The sequence below is a fragment of the Mesoplodon bidens genome, assembly GCF_964165515.1.
Source record: "Mesoplodon bidens genome assembly, contig: HAP1_SCAFFOLD_152, whole genome shotgun sequence".
NCBI classification, from domain to species: domain Eukaryota; kingdom Metazoa; phylum Chordata; class Mammalia; order Artiodactyla; family Ziphiidae; genus Mesoplodon; species Mesoplodon bidens.
In genome coordinates, this window is record NW_027672569.1 from 479,558 (window position 1) to 487,434 (window position 7,877).

Genomic DNA, 7,877 nt, shown 5'->3' on the forward strand with positions numbered 1-7,877 from the left:
TTGGCCTGTAGTTTTCTTTCTTTGTGACATCCTTGCCTGGTTTTGGTATCAAGGTGATGGTGGCCTCGTAGAATGAGTTTGGGAGTGCTCCTCCCTCTGCTATATTTTGGAAGAATTTGAGAAGGATAGGTGTTAGCTCTTCTCTAAATGTCTGATAGAATTCGCCTGTGAAGCCATCTGGTCCTGGGCTTCTTCTGTTTGTTGGAAGATTTTTAATCACAGTTTCCATTTCAGTGCTTGTGATTGGTCTATTCATATTTTCTATTCCTTCCTGATTCAGTCTTGGCAGGTTGTGCATTTCTAAGAATTTGTCCATTTCTTCCAGGTTGTCCATTTTATTGGCATAGAGTTTCTTGTAGTAATCTCTCATGATCTTCTATATTTCTGCAGTGTGAGTTGTTATTGAGTCAAAGTATTAAAAGCGTGCTGGAGAAAGTCGGACAGAAACTTTCACAAATAAGCCAACTGCGCAATTAATAGCTCTCCTTCCCTTGTGAACAGTTTTATTCATTTTTAAGAATCATGCAGCAGTCCATAAATATTGCATCCTTGACGTCCCCACTGTCGTGTGCCCATGAGTGTACTCCAGGGAGTGAGGGATACACAGCTGGCACAACAGTACACACATACTTACACACAGTAGGTGTGCAGATCCTAAAGCAAAGTGAGCAAGCAGCATGCCAAGGTCAGGTGAACAGGACACAAACTCTCCCCAGGTGAGATGGCTTAACGTGTGTGGATCCGTGCCCAGGAGATGCCCCAGCGTGGGCATGACCTCTGGTGGGATGGGACTGGGGAGGAGAAGGAAAAAGGGCTCTGTGAGAAGGCTGGGATCACCACACCACCCGGAAGTGAGCTCATAGGTGAGCTCCGACCTGAGTGTGGCAGGAAGGAGCCCCAGGCCTCTGGTTAGTCTGTGTCCTTGTGTGAGAAACCAGGCCCCGTCATATTCTCTGTGGGTCAACTGCTAACAACATGACCATCTCCAGGTGATGACTGGGGCGGCTGTCCTGTTCCCCGACCAGGCTCTGTGCCCTGTTCCCTGATCCCAGCCCTTTTGGATGGGATATTTCTGCTCGCCAAAGAGCTAAATGAGGGCAAAGAGGTGAGGGGATGGGGGAGAGAGCAGGAACTGTCTGAGAAACAGGAGTGAAGGGCCACTTCTCACCCGGGTATGTCTTGGTTATGGAACCAAGGCCTTGAGGAATCTCTCTGAGCCTCTTCCTGGGAGAAGACAGACGCTCCAGAAAGGGTGAAGACAATGACTTCCTCTTAGGGTTCCTGGCCACTGTGGCAACTGTTTACCTGCATCTTCTTCATCTCAGGTAACACCACACTCTGAATACTACCTGCCGGGAGAGGAGGTGGATCTGTATACCACCACCCCAGGCTAAGGGAGCACCCCCTTCCCTAGTGCTTCTGGGACTCAGACTTCAAGGAGATCAGGAAGTGTGGTTGTTGCTGGAATCATCAATATGAAAGGGGCTGTAAGAATGTTTCAGGAAAGGAAGGACATTAAATGGAGCCTGAAACAGTAGAGCCCACTGCAGGATTTCAGAGCGGGTGGACACGGGAACTCAAGGCAGAAGCTGAGATTCAGGCTTGGCTCATGTAGTGTCTGTCAAGACCACAGGCCTCCCCCTGCCCACACCCAGGGCAGGATGTGAACCACAACCACCAGGCAGGGAGGGTCACCAGGCACCTGGTGGCGCAAAGCAGCCACACAGGAGGTGCAAAACATGCCCTGGCACTGGGCTCTCTTTGAGGCCTTGGGAAGGACCCTGAAAAGCTCTTCTAGGGCAACAATTCCAACTACTAATTCAGGCCATCATGGTGGGCATAGCCTAGGGCTCTGTCATATCTCAGCCTCACAAAATGTTGGATCCCACTTTGCTTCTCAATCTCATGCTCCACTAAATAACCACCTCTTCCATAAGCCAGCAGACAATGCATCTATCAGAGAGCTATGAGGAATCCATTGATAACACTAGTGTTGAGGGACGAACAGCCAACAGCTTACGGTCTTGCTGTTTCAGGCTGTTATTTCTATGCCCTACACAAGAGTGAGGTGGGGTGCACATGTGATTTGAACAATATCTCTAAATCTCTGATGAGCCTATGGAAGGCAGTACCTCCGGCTCCCCCCATCAGGCTCAGCTGATCTGGAGGACAGGGGAGGAAAACCGGTGGGGTGGGGAGCCTCCCAGACCACCACTGACCCCAGCTCAGCCCTTCCCCCAACCTCCTTTGGGGTTCCTGGGCACCAAATGAGAACCACCGGTCCACCCCTCTCTCAGCTTCTTTCTTCAACTCTTTCAGAAAAGCGGGGTGGAGACGGGGGCAGCAGGGATAAGAATGCCACCTGACAGGGCGGTAGTGATGAAACGTGATAATATACGACAGTCCCTAACAAGTGCCTAGTACATAGAGGGGGTCAAAAATGCCTTTGGGGCTTCCCTGGTGGCGCAGTGGTTTAGAGTCCGCCTGCCGATGCAGGGGACACGGGTTCGTGCCCCTATCCCGGAAGATCCCACATGCCGCGGAGCGGCTGGGCCCGCGAGCCATGGCCGCGGAGCCTGTGTGTCCGGAGCCTGTGCTCCGCAACGGGAGAGGCCACAGCAGTGAGAGGCCCGCGTACAGCAAAAAAAAAAAAAAAAAAATGCCTTTGCAGTGTCACCTTAGGATGGAGCCCCAGGCCTTCCTGAGTGCACCTGATCATAAAGAAGTCCCCGGTACGTCATCATTTAACTGAGGGGTTCTCAGATTCAAGGCCTCCTTCCTAAGCAGACACACGAGGCATAGCCTCTGCTACCAGAAGCAAGAACTGTTTTCCCAACCAACCTTCTGGTGGTTGCCACTGCTTCTTGTCCTTGAGAGAGGAGCTCCTAATGCATTTTGAGGGAAACCCCACTTACAGTGCAATATGGCTTTCCCTTCTCACAGGAGTCATCCCCCAACGCCACCCCAAACTGCAGGTCTCAGATTGGTTATGATGTCCCAGAGACTAGAAAATGCCAGATGGGTGTTTGTAATGAAGTCACCCAAACTCTTGAGTCTTCTTGGTCTACCTCCTAAGGAGAAAATAAAGAAAAGATGCACAAGAAATAACCAGTCTGTAGGCCACAGCTCCACCTGAAGATCAAGATACAGTGGAAACATTCCAGAGAGTCTCTGCAAAGGGTCTCATGAGCTGCAGTTCGAGTGGCTTTAGCCCACAAGGAGAAAAGAGGTTTCCAGTCCCTTCTGAGAGGGGAAGGATCACGGTTGCGGAAGAAGATGAGTCTGGGAGAAGGGTCAGGTGCCCTCAGCATCCAGCTTTCACGTGGGTCTAAAACGTCTCCGTGTGTCTTGCTGAGGATGCCCAGGAGGTCAGTGGTGCCATGAGGCCAGGATGGGATGTGAGAACGGGAGGAGAGCCCTGGTACAGGGGCTAAGGCTCTCAGATGGCCAAAGGATCCCACACGCAGAGCCTGTTCTCGGGGTCCTCCAGGCTGCCAGAAGATGAGCGTCTGCACTGCGTGTTCCGACGACTCACCACGTTGTCGTCAGCCTGCCAGGCACCTGAGAAGAGGAAAGGAAGGTTACCGGACCTTTGGTTTGGTGTAGATGGTGTCTCTGGCAGGACAGTCCGGAGTTTGGCACGAAAACTGGCAAGATGCACATTACCTGGAACTCCCACAGGGTGCAAACCACAGCACGTGAAACTTGGGAGCAGTGGCGTCCACTTGGCTAGGGACAGTCATGGCCACTGTGGCCCTCTGATCGAGGGACATGCAGGATGGTCCTTGTTTTGTGAGCTTGCCGTAGGCTCAACCTTTGTATCTTTATTTGGTCTTGAAGTTTGCCTAAGTGTTAGAGCGGACCAGGAAAAGAAACTGAGTCTGGCTGAGACTTTCACGAGAGCAGGAGGAGGTAAAGGGGAGGGAGAAGAGTGTGTTAATTTGGGCTCAGAGTTAGTGTTTGCTGTGGGGGCCAGGGTGGGGCAGGAAGGGACTGGCTGCCCAGCAGGGTGCCAGGGACCAAATGGCATGGCAGAGAATAGAGTGACAGCTGTTCCTCTCCTTCTGCACCTGAACAGCCCACCAAGAGTTGCTATCAGCTGGTGCCACCAACCCCAGGAGACATTAGCTCCAGAGCTTTGGGGTCCCCCGGGTACCATCCACGAAACTCATCATCTTCCCCCCTTGTAATGCAGTTCCTGCACGAGAAGCACCCGCTGCCCATGCTGGAAACCCACTCTTGATTCTTCTCTCTCCTTCATGCTCTGTATCCAATCCACCATGACCTCCTGCTTGTTCAAGCTCTAGTAAGGTCTAAATCTGTAGTCAGAAAACCGGGATACAGCCCCAGCTTGTAACGTACTGACTGTGTGACCTTGGGCAGGTCACTGTACTTGGAGCCCAGGTTTTCCCATCCATCAGATGGGAGACAAGTACTTACTCCCCAGGGATGCTGTGAGACTAAGCGAGGTGACATGGAAGAGTGGTGAGCAGGGTGCCTGACTCACAGAATGTGCGCGAAAACCATCCGCCCCCCAGGCCTTGTTCAGGCTACACTCATCTCCCCCAAGTCGTCCTCCCATCCCACAGACTGACTCCATCTGATTCAGTCCCCCCAGTGCAGCGAGATGCCCCTTCTGAAGGGAGAGGATGAAGCCCTAACCCCCTGAGTTTGGGGAAAGCCTTCCATTCTCTGGCCGAGGACTGCTGAGCTGCCTCTTCCAGCACCTGCCCCCAGAAGGCCCCCCCTGAAGCCAGATGGGGTCCAGCATGCTCCGAAGTGTTCCCCCACTGGCCCGTACGACCACCCAATTTCTCATGCTGTGTGGAAATTGCTGGATCCTCCAGCACACGGTGATCTCTTCCAGGGCAGAGCCGAGAGCCATGCCCTTCAGAGGGCTCAGTTCGTGGACGGATCCAGCTGACCCTGGAGGGTGGGCGTGAGGCTCACTGTGTCACATTTGAGGGAGGCCACTCACCAATGTCTGGGGTCAGCTTCAGGTTAGGCCAGCCCAAGACACAAAACCCTTTAATGGCAGAAGCACTGGGATTCAGCAGGTATAAATTGTGTATACCCATAAATGTCCTGGTGTGCTAATCCGCCCTAAGGCTCTAATAATAGTCTTGTGGAGGTGGACCCCAGGGGAAGGGGAGTGAGTGGGACAGGAAATGTTTAGGTATCTCTCACAGCCAGACGGAATGCGGGGATCTGTACTCCCTGGGTGTACCGGAGTCCGGCACATGGGTCCACAGTGCTTTACCGCTCTAAGGGTGACAGGATGAAGAGCAGGCAAGATTGCCCTTTTAAGTTAGGAACCCCCAGATGAAATAAGTTGTTCCTTCATTTTATATAATTTGGTAGATCTCATACTTATTCCTCTGTGTTTAATGGGCAGGACTCCGGAACTGTGGCTGTTTGGTATGAAAGACCAAAAGCAAATGGTAAAAAGTAGAGAAGACACACACACACACACGCGCGCACACGGACGCGCACACACACACACACACAGAAAGTCAAATCAAAACACTGCCGCAGCCTCACCGCCACCACCACTGGCTGCCAGGCTGACTGGCTCTGAATTCTTGAGTCCTTGCTACAAACACCACCGGTGCAGATTCTGAGCCAGGGCTGAAAACTGGCTCCTTCTGAAACAGCCTCAAGACTCAGACCTGAAGTCTCTGATCTCCCCAGCTTCTTAGTACAGTCGGTGGTGCTCTTTCCTCTAAAAAGGCTTCTGCCAGACCCTCGGCGAAACCCTGCTGCTCCGTGCATCCTGGATGCAGAAGGTAAGCCTGGAAGGCGCAGGAGGACTTCCTGAGCGAGTGCTACCATTCTGTCCAGCCCTCAGCCAGAAAAGGGAGCCTGGAGATTGAAAATCCTTCACGGGAGGTAGAGAAATGTGGTTCCCACTTAATTCCATCCTCAGGCTCAGAAATGGGGAAGTGAGGAGACCTCTAGAGGCAGATTTGGGGAGCACATCTAGGGGGATTCCACACACCTCTTTCCTGCCTCTACCCAGCCACTAATTAAATTTAAGGTCTGTAACAGTTCCACCATCTTGTAGAGTTTCTCTCCAAGAAAAGAGAAAGTTAATTCCGATTTTTCCTTAGTATCTGCGAAGCATAGCCCTTCCTAGTGGCGTCTTAGTCTTGGGTTATTTCAGGTCTCCATAAGTACATTTCTTTGTTTTGTTTTTGGCTGTGCAGTGGCTTGGAGGATCTTAGTTCTCCGACCAGGGATTGAACCAGGTCACTGAAATGAAAGTGCTGAGTCCTAACCTCTGGACGGCCAGGGAATTCCCTCCATAAGTACTTTTAGATTTCATCGGTATGCCCACTCCTGTCCAATGCCATCATTTAAAAACATCTGTATCGGGCTTCCCTGGTGGCGCAGTGGTTGAGAGTCTGCCTGCCGATGCAGAGGAGACGGGTTCATGCCCCGGTCCGGGAAAATCCCAGAGGCCACGGAGCGTCTGGGCCCGTGAGCCATGGCCACTGAGCCTGCGCGTCTGGAGCCTGTGCTCCGCAATGGGAGAGGCCACAACAGTGAGAGGCACGCGTACCACAAAAAACAAAACAAAACAAAACAAAAACATTTGTATTTCCACTAATAAACTCAAATTATCTTTGCTTTTTCCCATCACACTCCCCAGAGCCCTTTCACAGAATTGTCACTGGTCCCCTGGCCACTATCCTGACGCCTGTGTGATACTCCATCAGGTTCCTTGGGGCCCCGTCTACCTAGCATGGCCTCACGCTTCTAATCGGCTCACCACCTACAATGGTCAACTCAGATTTCCTCCCTTTGAGAACCTTGCAGAACAATCTCAGAACATACCATCGCCACCCCCCCCACCTTGGTCTCAGGGCCAAAGAAGACCCAGAGGCTTCTTAGCGGAAGAGGTGCTGGAATGACACAGGTGCTTTCTCAACATCACTCCCACAAGGCTGATGAGATCAGCGAGGATGGGGACCTGAGCCATCCTTGCCGTGAGCTGTGGCTTCTGGCAGAGCACCTGTGGGCCTGGGGAGGGTGGACCATGGGATGCTCCCCGGGCTCCCTCCTTGTGGGCGCTCCGTGAGGGGAGTGGCATCCATGTGGGGAGGGAAACAGCATGGAGAGGGAGACCAAGTGCCTGAGAAGCTGTCCTGATGGCCAAGCCAGCCGGAGGCACCTCAGTCATAGGATGGAACTTTGAACTTACAGCTGAGCGTGGTGAGGTCTGTTGATTCCACGGGACCTACCACAGTGGATGCTCCTGTCATTAACCTGACATTAACCCGACAGATGCTTCCAGAGAGTCCCCCAGCTCTTTACTACCAGTGTGACGCTAACAGCAGAACCCGAGAAACATTTTACCAAGAGAGCAGATGCACTTTCCTTCTCCCGTAAGAGCCCTTGAGACCTCGGGGTGAGACTACGATGCGACCCTCAACTCCCTCTCCCGGCAGCCGCCACTGTCATTCGGTTTCATGTCTGGCCTGAACAGTGAAGCCAGTTTAATCTGAGAATGGCTGGCTCTCGAGATAAACATAAAGAAGCCCAGCATTGTTTTCCTTCCAGGTCTCGCTCCCCTGCCGCAATCCCAGAGTGGAATAAACATCCACCAGCAGGTTGGCCCGAAGGAGTTAGGGAGAGGAGGAAGCAAAAGGCCTGGGGTCAGTTTCCACCAGCATGGGTGGCTGAAACAATTCCCAGGAGCTCTCTCTGCCAAACACGGGGGTTGGTGGGGAGCCACTGCGGGGAGGCAGGAGCCTAGATTCCTCTCTTGAAACCCAGTGAGCGGCTGGCCGGCACAGCTGCCACAGACTCAGGGCGGAGTGAGGGCAGAGATGGCATCTTCCCCAACTAGTGACCAAAATAAATCCTGCCTGTAA